Source organism: Canis lupus, chromosome 34 (genome assembly GCF_048164855.1).
Source record: "Canis lupus baileyi chromosome 34, mCanLup2.hap1, whole genome shotgun sequence".
NCBI classification, from domain to species: domain Eukaryota; kingdom Metazoa; phylum Chordata; class Mammalia; order Carnivora; family Canidae; genus Canis; species Canis lupus.
Window position 1 is genome coordinate 4,913,662 of NC_132871.1, and position 16,653 is coordinate 4,930,314.

General features: G+C 45.2%; 1 long non-coding RNA gene across 1 annotated transcript; it reads left to right on the plus strand.

The window, feature by feature from the left end:
• The first annotated feature begins 3,204 nt into the window (after nucleotides 1–3,204).
• LOC140624301 (uncharacterized) lies at nucleotides 3,205–15,973 on the plus strand. Its single transcript, XR_012023792.1, has 3 exons — nucleotides 3,205–3,786; nucleotides 14,504–14,588; nucleotides 15,188–15,973. It is a non-coding gene; the product is annotated as an uncharacterized lncRNA (long non-coding RNA).
• The last annotated feature ends 680 nt before the right edge of the window (nucleotides 15,974–16,653 follow it).

A 16,653-nucleotide genomic window follows, 5' to 3' on the forward strand; every position in this document is an offset into this window, starting at 1 on the left:
TGACCTGACCCTGTAGGTCACCTGCTGGCCTTGGGTGGGACACGGTTTAGGATGTTTCCTGTGAAGAGGCCGTTTACCAATCTGGGACTTCAGGCTTCAGTTTTCACCACCTGGACCCTCACCCCCCCACCCCCCCCCGACCCCCGTCCGGTTTGGCGTCTCCTTCCCCTGTTCCTAGGGCACCGCAGCAGCACGTGCAGGTACATGCGGATATTTCCTGCCACCCGCACGGATTCCTGAGGTGTCAGTGTATTGGCATTTTTTTTTCACTTCATACATCGTGGGTTGGTGCTCAGGTCACAGCTGCAAACCTGCCTTACTGTTTCAGTTGCTGCACAGACTGGCTCTTGGGGCAGCTGCCATCACTTACTGGACCGGGTGATGGCAGTCACGCTGTTTCCAACTTTTTATTATAAACTATCCAGCAACAAATGTCTTTTTAAAAGCAGGGCTTAATTTAGAGCCTTTATATTTTTCTATGGTTTTATCAATGAATTTAGTCGTGTAAAGCTCTTGGTCCTGAAAACTGGTAAAGACATGGATTGTGAAGACTAAAATTCTGCGTTTTCTCCTGAGAATTGTGGGATGGATTGGGTAGAGTGATAATTATACATCTATACATGGATAATTATACAAATAGGTCTTGCATATGTAATGAACCTGCTGTAGCCGTGTATCTTGCTCTGTTAGGGGCCATAGAAATCATAGGATCTTCTAGTATATTCTTACTGGTCTTCAAATCATTTGGACACAGTCCTGCTTCAAGGCAGGATGAAGAATGAGATGATATATAAGATCACAATCAGTTTAATAGTCTATTTATATTATAATTTGTTGTATAATTAGAATAATGTAATTATGAGGATGTGGTCTCATAGTTTCATAATGATATTGTGCTGTGTACCGTAAGCCGATGGCAGTTGGACCTGATTTCTATAAGCCAGGGTTTCTGAGCCACTTCCCCCACGGCTTACCCTGTTTAGAAATCCATTTAATGAGGTTATTTCACAAAAACTTAGCCATCCAATATGAACTGAGAGCCTGTTTGTAAAAGAGAAATACAAAAATATATATGTTACAAAATTTCTGCCCTTCAGAATCCTGCTATAAGCAGTCAAAGATTTTGTATTTCATTTCAGTGTATGAAAAGTTGAAGGAGTAGCCATAAATGACAATTATAAATGACATTATGTAATGAAATGCTGAATAAGTCAAGCAGTCAGTTTAGTCAAGAAGAAATGAGGGAATTGACTCAACTTATCCTTGATATTTCATTATTAAAATGATTTGTCTAATGTTGTCAAGGCTATGACTTAAAATTTACACCGTTTTTAAAAATATATGTTATCTTATTTCACCCTCTAAGATTGCTTTTTGATATAGAGTGAGAAAGAATTCTTGGGCTCACTTTACAGATGAGGACACTGAAGGTCCGAGAAGTTCAATGACTTACACAAGGTCAAGGTATTAGTACGAGGTGGAACCAGGACTGAAAGCCAATACGTCTCTCTAGACTTTATGTTCAGGGGGTTATTATAATGAAGAACTTCTTCTTTTTTAATGAATTTATTTTTTTATTATTTATTTATTTATTCATGAAAGACACAGACAGAGATAGAGGCAGAGACACAGGCAGAGGGAGAAGCAGGCTCCATGCAGGGAGCCTGACGTGGGACTCGATCCCGGGTCTCCAGGATCACACCCTGAGCCAAAGGCAGACGCTTAACCACTGAGCCACCCCGGCGTCCCTAATGAAGAACTTCTCAATGCTGCTGTGCTTTTGTGGAACAGTCAGGAAAGATTCTTCTTCATACTTATTCATTAATTTGTGACACAAATATTTTTTGAGTGTCTACTAGGCGCCTGGTTCTGTTGTAGGCTCTAGAACAAAGTGGTCAAATTCCTATGCTCGTGAGCTTACATTCTAGGCCACAGGATATCCACATATATATTACTGTTTGCTACCAGGTCCAAACAGCTATGGAGACAAATAAAGCAGTAGAAGAGGAATAAAGAGGCCATAGGATTGGGCATTTACCTTTTTAGATTTACCTTTTCAGGGAAGTCTTCACTGAGAAGTTAACATCTGAATTTAGAGAAGTTTGGGCTGAGAAATCCGTGCATCAGGAGCATTTCCATTCCCAGCGTGTTCAAGAAGCAGCAAGAAAACACGTGGGGGGGGGTGGTGTGTGAATGAGGCTAAGAGTAGTAGGCCATTCAGCCAGAGCGAAGGGAAGGGGGATCCCTTGGAGCCTGGGTGGCCGCCGTAAAGACAGGGTGTCTGCGTTTCGGGAAAAAGAAGGCCGTTGGAAAAGTAACAGGATCTGACTTATATTTTTAAAGTGTCTTCTGTTGGGATTAGACAGTGAGGAGCTGAACACGGAGGCAGGGAGACGAGTCGGGAGGCTCTAGGAATAATCTAGACTTGTACCGCTGGGCTAACAGTCGCGGTGATGACAAGCAGTAGACTCTTTATATATTTTGAAGGTAGAACTGAAGGAAATAGAGGCCCAAGGATTGTGGCCTGAATTAACTAGAAGGATGGATCCATTAACTGAGGTTGGAAAGATTGCAAGTAGGCCAACTTTTTCATTCTTTAGTATTTTATTTTAGGTGGGTGGGGGTGGGGGCAGTAAGCAATCAGGTGGGGGAGAGCAGAGGTGCGGTTTGGGCGTACTAACTTTGGGGCATTCAGTAGATACCCCAAGGGGAAATTGTGGAGTAGGAAGTTGAGGAGAGTTCAGGGCCAGACTTGGGCTAAGAGACATAAACCTGGCGGTCATCAGTTTCTAGATAGAACATAACAAGCCGCGGGATTGGATGAGATCACCATGGGAGTGATTGCCAGGGAGAGACTCGGATCTCACTGAGCTCTGGGCTCTCCAGTTCACAATCGAGGGAGATGAGGATTTCTCTTTCCTGGATTTCTCCGGGATCATCTTTTAGGTACAGAGCATACCAGGATTCTCCTACGTACGCAAATAGTTCTCTGCTGCCACCACCACCACCACGACCACCCCACCCCCCCGCCACAACCACCACCACCACCACCCCCGCCACGACCACCAGCACCACCACTATCACCATCACCACCACCACCACGATGACCACCACCACCACTATTACCATCACCACCACCATGACGACAACCACGACCACCACCACCACCACAACCACCACCACCACCACCACCACAAACCCCCCCACCATCATACCACCATCATTATTACTTCCACGACCACATAGCTATTGCATGATGCTGGTTATGTGCACTGGATCTGCCATCATAGTGCTTTGCAGAGCAAGAGTGACCTCTTTGCGTACCCATGAGGGTGGTGAAATTGCTGAGTGCAGCCTTTGCTTACCTGACTTTCCTATGATAAGACATGCCTCTTATTCTACTACGATAGAATATGGCTGCAGAAAGGGCTTTGCCTTGGATTAACATGCCTTGATTAAAGAAGCCACATAAGCTAATTCTAGAGGAAAACAATAATCTCTTCTCCTTTGGGTTACAAATCCTAACCACATACCTTGGGAGTTGCTCACTGGGAAGTAGGGCAGGGTATCCAGAAGAGTTGCACTATGGCTCTCACCCCTAAGGCCTCGGAAATTGTTACATGTCTCTCTAACAGAGTAATCTGATGAAGTGAGGTGGTTGGGGATGAGTCACCGCATGCTGCCGGGACTGGGGAAGAGTTCGTGAAGGTCGTGCTCATGCAACAGCCTTCCTGGAGCAGACCACGTGAATTGGAAGGCCGCTCTGTGACTTGGAGAGAGGGCCAGGTAAGGTCTCAGGGGCGTGGGACCAGGGCTTGGGAGCCTTGGGGTAGAGGTGGTTTGGGAGGGGAGCATGGCCACAGCAGTGGGAAGATGTCAGGGGTCCGGCCGTCCTGGGCCAGGCCTCTATAGGGTTTTGATTAAAACTTTAAAGGGTAAGTCTCAGCCCCAGCCACTTACACTGCTTTAAAGAGACGGGTTTGGGGAAGCCTGGACATCAGGACTCGGCACCTTCTCATACTGGAGGTGGAGGCTGAGCAGCCCCACTGACCTTCTGGGTCCTTCTTAAATTTCAGGACCGGAGGCTCACAGGGGTGACTTCCGAGGATAGCTTGCTTTCTTCCTTTCACGCCCACTAGATTTAGTGTTAGATTTAACCTCACTCGGAAAACGTGTTGTGAAATTTTTACTGGTCTTTTATATCAAAACGTTCTTAAAGAACAGAAAGTTGCTATACTGGACAAAAATGACACATATCCTTTTGCTTATTTTTTCGTTCACTCTCCGCTCTCATAATCTACATTTATTGAACGTGTATAGAAGACATCGTGCTGAGGGCATAAAATGGGTGGAGCATAATTTCTGCCTTCTGTGGAGGTTCCTGATGTTCACATCATATGATGTTATACTTGGAATACTTCCTGGTAGAAAAAAAAACCCATTGAGGTAGGTGCCCCATCACATCCACTTCATAACCTCAAATAGTGGATTCAGTTTAATTTTGCACCTGTGAGCCTCCAAGGGGAAAGCAATGACCAAGCGTGTTGTTAAATAAAGCTTAACTGTTCTCTTAGTTGCAGTCATCATGTGCTCACCTTGAAGGCTAAGAGACTACAGAAGAACCCAGTGCTGAAGTTATTTGAGTTTTATCATTTTACTCCACTAATAAGTGATGCTTTTCCGAGAGGGAAAGAGGCGTAAGGCATTCAGTGGGATAGGTCATTTCAAGACTTTTTACTCAAAGGATTTTTATTTCACTATTAACAACCTCAGGTTATTCTCTGAAAGCTTTCTTTAGGAGAGACCATGTTGAACCTCAGAATGTATTTTAAATGCCTTAATCACTGTAATAAAAAAAAGATAAACACTGTGGCCGTTTTCATAAATTTCAATGTGCATTTTATGTCTTTGCTGCAGAAGAAAGTCAAAAGAAAAAAACGAACTCTAGGACTTTGGCATAGTTCATCTAGAATTTATTTTTTTATTTTTTATTTTTTTTAAGATTCTATTTATTTATTTATTCATGAGAGACACACAGAGAGAGGCAGAGACACAGGCAGAGGGAGAAGCAGGCTCCCTGTGGGCAGCCCGATGTGGGACTCGATCCCGGGACCCTGGGATCACGTCCTGGGCCGAAGGCGGCGCTAAACCACTGAGCCCCCCAGGCGTCCCTATTTTGTTTTTTTGCTCTCTTTACAGTTAGGGCTATATTTACCATTTGGGGACTGGGTAAATGCAGCAACAATGACTTTGGCAAAAACTTTTTATTTTTATTTTTTAAAGAAACTGAGAATTTTGGAGCATTTCCAAAGCATTACACTAAAGAACATTTAATTGGTAGCAGTAAAGTTTTGTTTAAGCTTAGCCATTTGCTATGTTATGTTTGTCTGAAAAAAATTGCCGAGCCCGTGGCTGCCAGAGAGCATACAACACACACCGTAAGTCAGATCTGAAGCTCAGTGTGGCATCTTGAAACAAAACGGTGACCTAGGGCAATTTTCAAGTCAATGTCACATCTTATGCGTCTGGGAAATATTTAGCGTGGGTTGTTGTCGAGTCTTCTCCTTTAGATTGCCACATTAATTCGACCGTCCTGGAGAGCCTGACCCTGAGGTGTTTCTAGTTAGTTCGCTGTAAAGCAAATGGATTTAGAATTCATTGGTGGATAGTCACAAATTGGAAGAGCCCTATAAATTAAAGTCTGAAAATCTTATTTTTTAGAATACAGTGGAATGCCTTCCCAAGGAGTTGTATTTTGCTCACATTTAATCCAGTTTCAAAGCCTCCTACCTTCTTATCGAGCCGGGCTGTGCAGATAAAGGCTCTGGGGGGACCCTGGCTATGGTTAATGGCACGATGGCAAGTGTAGACGGTCTTGTCTTCCTAGAGGCCCTAATAATGAGACACGCATCTAATTCTAACCTTATGGTGCTTCATTCGTTGAATGAGGGCCATGTAATCAGAGTTCGAAAGAGGGGAAAGAGGTGGTGTTGATAAATCTCTGATGAAACTGGTGCAGAAGGCGACTCCCCTCTCCCTCCTCCTGCAAACTGATTCGGAGCCCAGAGGTTTTCTCTGCATGTCTCGATGATCTGTTTTCTCCTTCCTCTCCATTCCCCTAAATTATCATTATCAACAAAACAATTAATACGTACTTCTGATCTAATAGAGTGCTTTAAGTTACATAAATCTAACTGGATTTTCTTAACATTGAAAATAGGATTAAAAAGCCCCAACACCGCCACCAACCAGACACGTCAAATTTCTACTATATTCAATCTGGCCCTTTGTTCTTCATTAGTCAAATTTGTTTGTTAATATATAGATTCAACCATAGGGACCAGAAATTTATTTTCTGTTTTCTAAGGCCATAAGACGTAGGCATAAAACATTGATCTAAAAATAAAATTGAGCATATAGATATGGGTATACGTGTGTGTGTGTGTGTGTGTGTGTGTGTGTAATGAGGGGGAGAGAAGGGGGAGGAGGAAGGAAGGGAGAGGGGAAGAGGGAGACTTAACCTTCCAGGTGGTGAGGGACCAACATTTGAAGGTCCCAAGGTGGAGAAGTTGTGCTTTCTACGGAATATTTGCAAATGTAAATAATTTCCAGACTGCATCTCCTCTTAAGGACAGAGGAATACATTTGGAAGATTCTAATTTCAGTTTTCTTCTCCGCTCCTCCTCTGTTGTCCCCTGTGTTAGTTTGAAAGTGTTATTGGTGTTATTGGTAGTGGTTCCCCGAGGCACTTTGAAGGACATGCTTAACCTATACAATCTAATGTTAATAATTAGACAATCAGGGATGCTTGGCTGGGGAGGGAGGGCTCAGTGGTTGAGCGTCTGCGTTGGGCTCAGGTCATGACCCCGGGGTCCTGGGGTCGAGTCCCTCATCGGGCTCCCCGCAGGGAGCCTGCTTCTCCCTCTGCCTGTGGCTCTGCCTCTCTCTCTCTCTCTCTCTCTCTGGGTCTCTCATGAATAAATAAATAAAGTCTTTAAAAAAAATTAAAGAATCAAATAATCCTTCCAAGCAATAAAGGATCACCACACCTTTTGGAATTACATGCTACTATTACCCAGTACGTAGGTACCTGTGTGTGGACATTCTTTAAAAAAATAAAAGGAGGGATCCCTGGGTGGCGCAGCGGTTTGGCGCCTGCCTTTGGCCCAGGGCGCGATCCTGGAGACCGGGGATCGAGTCCCACGTCAGGCTCCCGGTGCATGGAGCCTGCTTCTCCCTCTGCCTATGTCTCTGCCTCTCTCTCTCTCTCTGTGTGACTATCATAAATAAATGAAAAAAAAAAAATAAAAGGAAATCGGGGCAGACCCATTAAGGGTTCAACAGATGTAAATTTTAAAAACAATTTACGTACTAATTAATGTTGGAACTGTACAGGAATTTTTATCCACAAGGCCTCCGCATTTTGTAGCCATTCCCCATCACGGGACAACATATTTATGTCCTGACTCGAGCCTTGGTTCAGAGGCTCCTGCGAACGTACTCAGAATTCATGACTTTTATCAATGAAGAGTTGCAAAAAAAATAAGCAGGAGCATCTTGGCGACAGCACATGATACCCTGGTGGGACAAGTGGTAAGTTGCAAGCGGGGTGCACAGCGGCTCGGGGGTTTCATGGATCTTGCCTCAGAGACTTCTACTGTTTTATGGCTTTAGCTACACACTACAGTGCAGATCAGATTCCTGAACAGGACCCATAGGATAAAAAGGTACAACAGGATTTTAGCCTTAGAGAAACACACAGTGTGCTAAAAGCACCTTCAACCCCCGGTTTTCTGGGGAGGGGGCAGGGTTATTTAGCACACCATCTGTTCCATCTTATATTTACGTCATGCTTAGTCTCCAGGGCATTTCTGTTCATAGGTGGGCAAAGAAGAGGCAATACGAGAGAGAAATTGGTGGGAGGGCCTTGGCAAACATGAGAAAAATAAAAATGGCGAGAGTTGAAGGATTGCTAAATAGTGTATTTATCATCTGTGACCTATTTATTCTCTATGATCCTACTTACAAAATTACACAGTCGTATTGACAAGAGTGGTGCACATCTTTTTGGAATCGAATCCTTTTTCGTGGTGTATCGCTGAGGCCTCCCTCAGCTGAGGCAGGGCTCGTTACCATCCGTGTTCCAGGGGAACCGGATTCCAGCGGCACACAGTTGTCCCGGAGGCCCATCGGGTGAAGTTGGGCTGTTGGTAAATCTTGAAGGAGTCCAATCAACAAAGCCCTCTCTTACCAGCGCTGGGCCACCCCTCGAAAGACCACCTGGGACGCCAGGGGCAGTGGAAGGGCTCCCAGGGAGAGAGGGGAAGCCTGAAGTACTCTTTGCTCGAATTCACAGGTCAGAAAAATTGCCCCTTGTCCAGAATCCTCCCAAGGTCTTCCATCCTGGGGAGAAGAGTGCACATCACCTCCTATCTGTTGAAATATCTCCTGGTTTCTCTACCAGCATCAAGTTTGTCCCCAGCATCCTACCAGCCTGTTCCTTTGCTCTTCCCTTCATTCTCTTTCCCTTCCCGGGGTCAGGGGGTGCTTGCATGCTGTATCGATCACGGGTAGCCATCAAACATTATTTTCTGCATTTTCTTCTAATAACTTATCTCCATCAATGCATCCTAGCCTTAGGAATATAATATCAATATTAGTTATACCCATTTAAGATGCAAGAATGGGAACATGTATTTTATATACCTTGAGATCTATATGTGACTATGACACAGATCTTAATGATCTGTATCCAGGAAAGAAAAATTAATTTTGTACTTTGGTTGAAAACACGGAGTTTGTGAACACCTAAGGAACATTACATTTCTTAAAACTATGGAATAAGTTTATTTATATACAGAACCTACACATTTGTTTCCCTAGAGGGTACAATAAAAACAATTGATTGGCTGTCTATTTGGGTAATTTTTTTCTTTCTCAAATGTGACTGAATTCTGTTCTGTGTAGTTTTTTTTTTTTTAAGATTTTATTTATTTATTCATGAGAGACACAGAGAGAGAGGCAGAGACACAGGCAGAGGGAGAAGCACGCTCCCTGCGGGGAGCCCGATGTGGGACTCGATCCCAGGACCCCAGGGTCACGCCCTGGGCTGAAGGCAGACGCTCAACCCCTGAGCCACCCAGGTGCCCCTGTAAAGTAGTTTCTTGATTGCCTTTTCTTCCTTTGTTATAGTCTTACTATGAATTAAGTGTTACAGTTTTGTGGTTTTCTGTTTGGTTCTTCTTGAATACTTTAGGGAAAACCTTAGCTCTTGTGAACTGCATTCTTCAGAGAAAAACAAGTCCTAAAACAAAATGCATAGCAGATGGAAAGCCCTGCAAAGTTCCCCACCTCCTCTTTCACTATGGATGGTATCTGTAACACCGGGCGGCCCACCCCGAGTTAGTGATGCGGTGCTGGGTGACAGAGAGCTCCTTGTGGCTTGCACAAAGCTGGCAATTCAGGTCTTACAGATACTTCTGTGAACATTTTTTATATCTAGATGAGAAAATGCAATTTCCTGCAAAAAAAAAAAAAAAAGCAAAAACAAAAAATAAAAAACCAAAAAACCATGTCCATGGATATTGTAGGGGAAGAAACAAAAATAAAAAGAATATAGGGACCTGTAAGTTGGTGAAATGAAACATTAAATGCCACCTGCCAGACAAATAATCATTTCAATTGTATACACTTAGGGTACTAAGTGTGACTAAATAAATATATACACCAGCATCACAATATGTCAGTGAAATGTAAGCAGTTTTTCAAAAGCTGTTTATATGCACTATCAAAAATGCCAAATTAACCATTTTTCTACCTGCCATTTCTTCCTAAACTTCACCTCCCAGGGCCTCCGTCTTCCACGTTAAGCGTAGGGCCTGACTGAATATGAAATGGCGATCTGTGACCTGGTTTGCAGGTGGACCTGGTTTGCAGGTGGAGTTGTCTACACTCTTGGAAGAGAAACATGTTCTCTCTTTCAATTATAACTTAATTTTTAAGGGAACAAATTCAGGACTTTATCAACTTCTACCTTGAACATTCTTTCGATCTAATGTAATTCTTTCTTGCTGTAGCATCATGTTGTAACCTGGTCCTTCCTTCCTCAGTTAAGACACAGGGCTGACCATTTACAGTTCTTTCCATTTTGTACAGAAAAAAAAAATGATCAGAATGCCAATTTTATGATGGCCATGACTTTGTTTATTGTGCTGCTTATTCCACCTAAAACTATCTGGAGCTTACAAGGCCGGCCGTAAGTGTTGAATGAATGAACGGGCCAATGTTCTTCTCCAGAACAACACTATTCTTTTAAGCTTTCTCCAGAGATTACATCCCATTCCTGCCCCTCAAAGAAGATGCTTCATGTTTCCCACCAATAGTTTGGTGCTATTGGACCCAGATTTCTGGACCTTAACCGCTATGTTCTCGTGTTAATCACCATCCTTATCATAATAAAAAAAATGAAAGCATTTATACTGTTTATAAAACTGTAAGTGGGAGCCCATGGACTCTCCTCTCCAAGGCCTTCTTGAAGACCTATAAACTGTTTTCAATTTTTTGTTTTTCGTTTTTTTGAAGATTTTATTTATTTGACAGAGAGAGAGAGAGAGAGAGAGAAAGAGCACGAGTAGAGGGAGGGCAGAGGGAGAGGGAGAAGCAGGCTCCCCGCTGAGTAGGGAGCCCCTTGTGAGGCTGGATCCCGGGACCCTGAGATCATGACGTGGGCTGAAGGCAGACGCTTAACCCACTGAGCCGCCCAGGTGCCCCTAAACTGCCCCTAAACTATTTTTGTTTAAAGCAGATTATATTATGCTTACCAATTAGAATCACTTAAGTTTCAAAACCGACGAGGAAGAAGAGCCAAGAAAAGAGGCACTCTGTCTTATTCTTAAAAGATATTTAAAGAATTCAAAATGTTTCTGTTTGGCCATTACTAGTGATGAACTTGCATCAAGACAGGAGGTAGATTTAGAGAAATTCTGTGCTTAGAAAGTATCTGGATGGCCTCTGATCTTCCCTTGTGTTGCTGCTTTCATAATTTCACCAGGTCTTTTTTTTTTTTTTTTTTTCCACCAGGTCTTTATCTTTGACCAGCCAGCAGGAAGGATGGCTGATTCTTTGTCCCCATGTAATCAATCTTCTAACCTCAGATAGAATAATGGAGCAATGCTAACTCCATATAGCATTTCCCCTAATTCTCTCAGGGAAACACTCCACACACCGTGCTGCCTTTCAGAGGACGTGGAACAAGGGAAAGGAGTGCTTTCCCAGACCTACGTGCAGAGTCCTAGCCAATCCTAAACTTCATCAGGTCAACCAATAAATAGGAGAGCCAGGGATCCCTGGGTGGCTCAGAGGTTTAGCGCCTGCCTTCAGCCCAGGGCGTGATCCTGGAGACCTGGGATCGAGTCCCACATTGGGCTCCCTGCATGGAGCCTGCTTCTCTCTCTCTATAATAAATAAATAAAATCTTTAATAGAAAAATAAATAGGAGAGCCTCTCACTTCTCTGTTACTTTAATAACGTACAGGATCAGACTGACAGCTGGGATTGAGGATCAAAATAAATATTACTTATAATTACTTATGAATTATAATTATTAAATATTTTTGAAATAGGCTTAGAACTGATTTCTTTTAAAAAATATTTTATTTATTTATTCATGAGAATACACAGAGAGGAGAGAGAGACACACACACAGGCAGAGGGAGAAGCAGGCTCCATGCAGGGACCCTGATGTGGGACTCGATCCCGGGTCCCCAGGATCATGCGCTGGGCTGAAGGCAGCGCTAACCGCTGAGCCACCCGGGCTGCCCCAGAACTGATTTCTTATAAAGGTTATAAGTAAAAACAAATTTTTATCTAGATGGAAGGTATAGAAGAGAGAGAATTATAGAATAATTATAGAATAATTCTCCCCTAGAATGATTCCAGAGACTGTCATGTATCATAATGTAAGGAATGGGTTTAACCGGATGTTTTTCCTTTGGGCCCAAAAAATCTTTTGCTATTGTGCTCAGTTAATAATATCGCATTAATAACATATCACGTCATACATTCAGGGTAGGATCTGAGAATTATCATCTTCCCGTCTTGCCTTATTATTTCTGAGAGATTGCTCAAGGAAGACAGGCTTTACAAGACAAATGTCCTGAGATAAAACCCATCTTGGTGTTAAGGTCTTCACTACTTACCATCAGATGGAATCAGGTTATCAAGAGAATCAGTGGAATGGAGTTAAGAATCCAGGCAGACCCTTAATGTCCATGTTCACTTGATTTTTTTTAATGTACTTAAAAACATTTATTTAAATCACACATTAAAGTAACAAAGACACAGAAATGACACAGTCAATAAAGTTGGATTCCAAAGCTTGATAGAAGCGCGAACTCTTCTCACAGTAGCCTTCCAGCTGTTCTCTCTTTAAATCTCAGGCCGAATTCGTAGGTTTTCAGGATGGTTTGGAAGTTACCTAGGTAAGTTGGTGGGGACAGGTGACTTGGGGATCCGACTCCTCCGCCAGCTTGCCCCGTCTAGGTGTTCACTTGATTTTTGACAGAGGTGTCAAAACAAGAAATGGGGTAGGAAAAATCTTCTCTACAAACGGTGCTGAGACAACGAGATAGGCACATGCAAAAGAAGGGAGTCGGACCCCTTCCTCACACTCTGCACGAAAACTAGCTAAAAATGGATCTTGGCCCTAAATACAAGAGCTGAACCTATGACATTTTTAGAAGAAAGTGGAAGAGTAAATCTTCGTGACCTTGGGTCATTCAAAGCCCGCTTAGATATAACACAAAGAGGGAACAGAAAAAAAAAAAAGATAAATTGAACCTCATCAATATTAAAACCTTTCTGTGCTTCAAAGAACACTATTGAGCAAATGGAAAGACAAACCGTAGGATGAGAAAAGATATTTGTAAATGATATATCTATCTGATAAGGGGCTGGTGTCTAGATTATATAAAGAACTGCTACGACTCAAGAACAAATCATCAATGACAAACAACCCAATTAAAAAATGCAAAGGGTCTGAATCAAGATCTCCTCCAAGATGATTAGTTAAGCAGCAAATCGGCACTTGAAGAGATGCTCACTGTGACTAGTTGTTAAGAAAATATGCACCCAAACCACAGAGATGTCCTCTTACCCGCCTAGGACGGCGATGATGGAAAAGACGTTGATAGTAAGTGTTTATGAGGAAGTGGAGAAATGAGAACCCCTTCCACATCGCTGGTGGGAATAGTGGTATTGCTACTTGGAACAGAGATTGGCAGTTCCTCAGAAGGTTTAACATAGGGTTATTATGTGGTCCAGCAAGTTCCCTCCTGAGTATGTACCCAACAGAAATGAAACACACGGGCGCCTGTGTGGCTCAGCGGTCGGGCCTCTGCCTTTGGCTCAGGGCCTGATCCTGGGGTCCCAGGATCAAGTCCCACTTCGGGCCTCCCTTCATGGAGCCTGCTTCTCCCTCTGCCTGGGTCTCTGCCTCTCTCTCTGTGTCTTTTATGGATAAATAAATACAATCTTTAAAAAAATATGTCCACCAAAAAAAATGTGTGCACAGATACTATGGCAGCATTATTCGTTGTAGCCCTAAAGTGGAAAAAACCCAAAAAATCCCAAACAGGTGCCCATTAGCTGATGGGTTTTTTTCCAGGTTCTGGCTACAATGTAGATGGACCTAAAACTTCGTAGGAGGGGAAAGCAGCCAGCCGCGGGAAGCTGTGCTGTACGGTCCCATTTGTGTGAGTTTGCATAAGTGTTAAATAGGCCAATGTGAAGAGAGGGAGCCGAGATTCGCTGCCATCTAGGGCTGAAGGGATTAAGGGGGAAACGAGGAGTGACTGCAAATGGGTATGGGTTTTGGGGGGAGGTGGGGGAAACGGTCTCAAATTGACGGTGGTGACTGCTCGGTGCCTGTGGGCGAGCCAAGGACCACACGGTTCTAGGCTCCGGAGGAGTGAGCTGTGTCCGTGAAAGCCACCTGGGGGATGGCATGCGGTGTAGTAGGTAGAGGGTTTTTTTTTTTTTTTTAAGATTTTATTTATTTATTCATGAGAGACACAGAGAGACAGAGAGGCAGAGACCCAGGCCGAGGGAGAAGCACGCCCCATGCAGGGACCCCGGGGTCATCCCCTGGGCTGAAGGCAGGTGCCCCACTGCTGAGCCCCGGGGTCCAGGTAGAGGGTTTCTGTTGCACCCAGCTCCCCCCCAGCTGCCCAGGCCGCCGTGCACCGTGGGCACCCCCACCCTGACATGACCTTTGCTTGCGTCTGGGGCCTTGGGAAAATGGGTGACCCGAGACCAAGCTTCCTCATTCGTGAAGTGGGAAGAGGGACGCTGTGGGCGGCCGCTGGGCCGGTCGGGGAGGTGGAGGCCCCAGCAGCGCCAGGCCGAGCCAGGGCCCGCGGGCAAGCCCTTGTCGCCCGTCACCGAGTGGCCCACGTCCAGAGCCATCCTCTGGCGCTCTCTGAATTCCAGCTCTTTCTGTCTCCAGCTTAGTGAATAAATGCGCTGAGAAAGGAGCCTGTGCTCGAGGAAGGAAAACGATCACCCAGGGACGAAGTTCGAAGTTCGGGCAGGTAAGGAAACAAGGTGGGGAGGAAGCGTAGCATGAGGTCTGCGTTTGCCTCCTGGAGGCCCAGTTCTGGACGAGAGACGTGCGGGGAAGGACTGGAAGGGAGGGTGGCAGCCAGAGGCCGGGAGGTGGTGGTGGGAAGGGCAGAGTAGCTGAGGCCCCTGTGACGGTCGGGGCATCAGTTAGAAAGGACGGGGGCTGGGGGGATGCACGGGCTGTTTTTTTTTTTTTTTTTTTTAAGATTTTATTTATTTGTAGAGAGGAGGAGGGAGCACAAGCAGGGGGAAAGCAGACTCCCCACCGATCGGGGAGCTGAGGGGCTCGATCCTGGGGCAGCCGCTTCTCGGAGTGAGCCACCTGCCAGGCGCCCTTAAGGCTGATTGATGCCCTGGTGGCAGGAAGGCGAGCAGGTCAGGATTCGCACAGGGGCCCAATCAGTTGCTTGGTGACATAGGACTATCCCCCCAGTGCCCCAAAGGTTCTGTTAACACTCGGAGGATGCGTGGGAAGATTTAGGCCCCTAACCCGGCCTTGGTTATTCTTGAAATACCTCGCTGTGAGCCGAGGAGTCCTTCAGTAACCATTTCTGATATTCCGGTGTAGGCTCATTCTTCAAAACCGAGGAGACGATTTTATACTTAAAAAAAAACAACAACAAAAAAACCCTCCCTCATTGGTTTCGAATTGATGCGTCTGCCACGCTGGCGGACTCACGCTCTCGCTATCTACCTGTTCTTGGCAGAGAACAATCCATCTCCCAGGGTAAGCCTGCGATGCACGACTCACGTGCGACACGTCACAGGTGACTGAGGACTCGCTGGGTTCTGGCCTCTTACTGACCGTTTTGCAGGATTCCTAGTACCGTGGGGATCCTTTTCAGGCTTCTCTGACTCGGTCTTGACCGTCGCAGTCAGTTGCTCAGTTGTTCAGTCACAGCTCAAGCCTAAAGTCCCTGTTGGGATGACGCGTGAGCCACCTGACTTCCCTTCGCCACCAGAGGGGCACCCGGGGAGTAAATCGAGACTTTAAAGATCCAAGAGGAAAGACGTAGCACAACGTGTAGGTCTGTCCCAGAGTAGGATGGCGGAGGGTTGGTCTAGCAATCATCTCTAAGTAAGTGTTGTCGAAGGGAGATTAGGAAAAAATTCGGGATCAGTTTCCCGCCGACACCAGACAGAGGGAGCACTGGAGTCTGGAGTCCACTTGGATGTGTCCCACACCCCTCCTCCTGGACCCTCAAATCCTTTGGGGCTGTTTGGAAGGTTTGGATGATTTTAAGGGATTGTGAAAGCTGGATACCATCAGGTGTCATTATCCTACATACTTTCTATGGTGTCCCCAAACGTAACTTCCGACGGAGGCTGCCGTGTAAATAGGTCATTGAAGGAGCACCCGTTAACCGCCGTTGGCTGCATGATTCTGCACAAGTGATTTTTATCTCTGAGGGTTTTTTTTTTTTTTTTTTTTTTTTTCCAGACTAAGCTAGGGAAGGCTGGGAGGTCAGAGGGGGAGGAACAGGTGGGCGGGCTAGACTGCGGAGGTTCCTTCCATTGCTAAGATACTATGGTTACGTCTGGAACTTCTTTGAAGCTGGATCTATTGTTCTTCTGCGGCGGTGGCAGTGGAGGGTGCTAGTTTCCTTTAGCAAAGTCACTGGGGTCAGAGAGCCAGCTGATTTTATTGTCAGGGCTGGCCTTTGAAGGACCAGTAGGGAAATCTCATCCTCTTTTCCTCCCTCACCCCCCTTCAGAGTGTCCCTTAGCTGTCAGGCTGCTTTACTGAAATTTTGTTTCTAGATTCCTCCTAAGGAAACATAACTAGGAGATAAAATAATGAAATCTTCGTAGCTTGCAGAATTTGCTGAGGGCAAATCGGGGCCTCATATCTAAGTGCGAAGTGTGGTCCGGGGACAGCAATACCAGGTCACCTGGGAAGGTGTGGGAAATGCAAGTTCTTGGGCCCGGCCCAGACCTACTGCCGGACACTGGGCTGGGGCCCGGGCGTCGGGGCGTCAGAGGCCCTGCGGTCCTGCACTTCACCAGGTCACCGCCCTGATGTCCAGGTAGCTC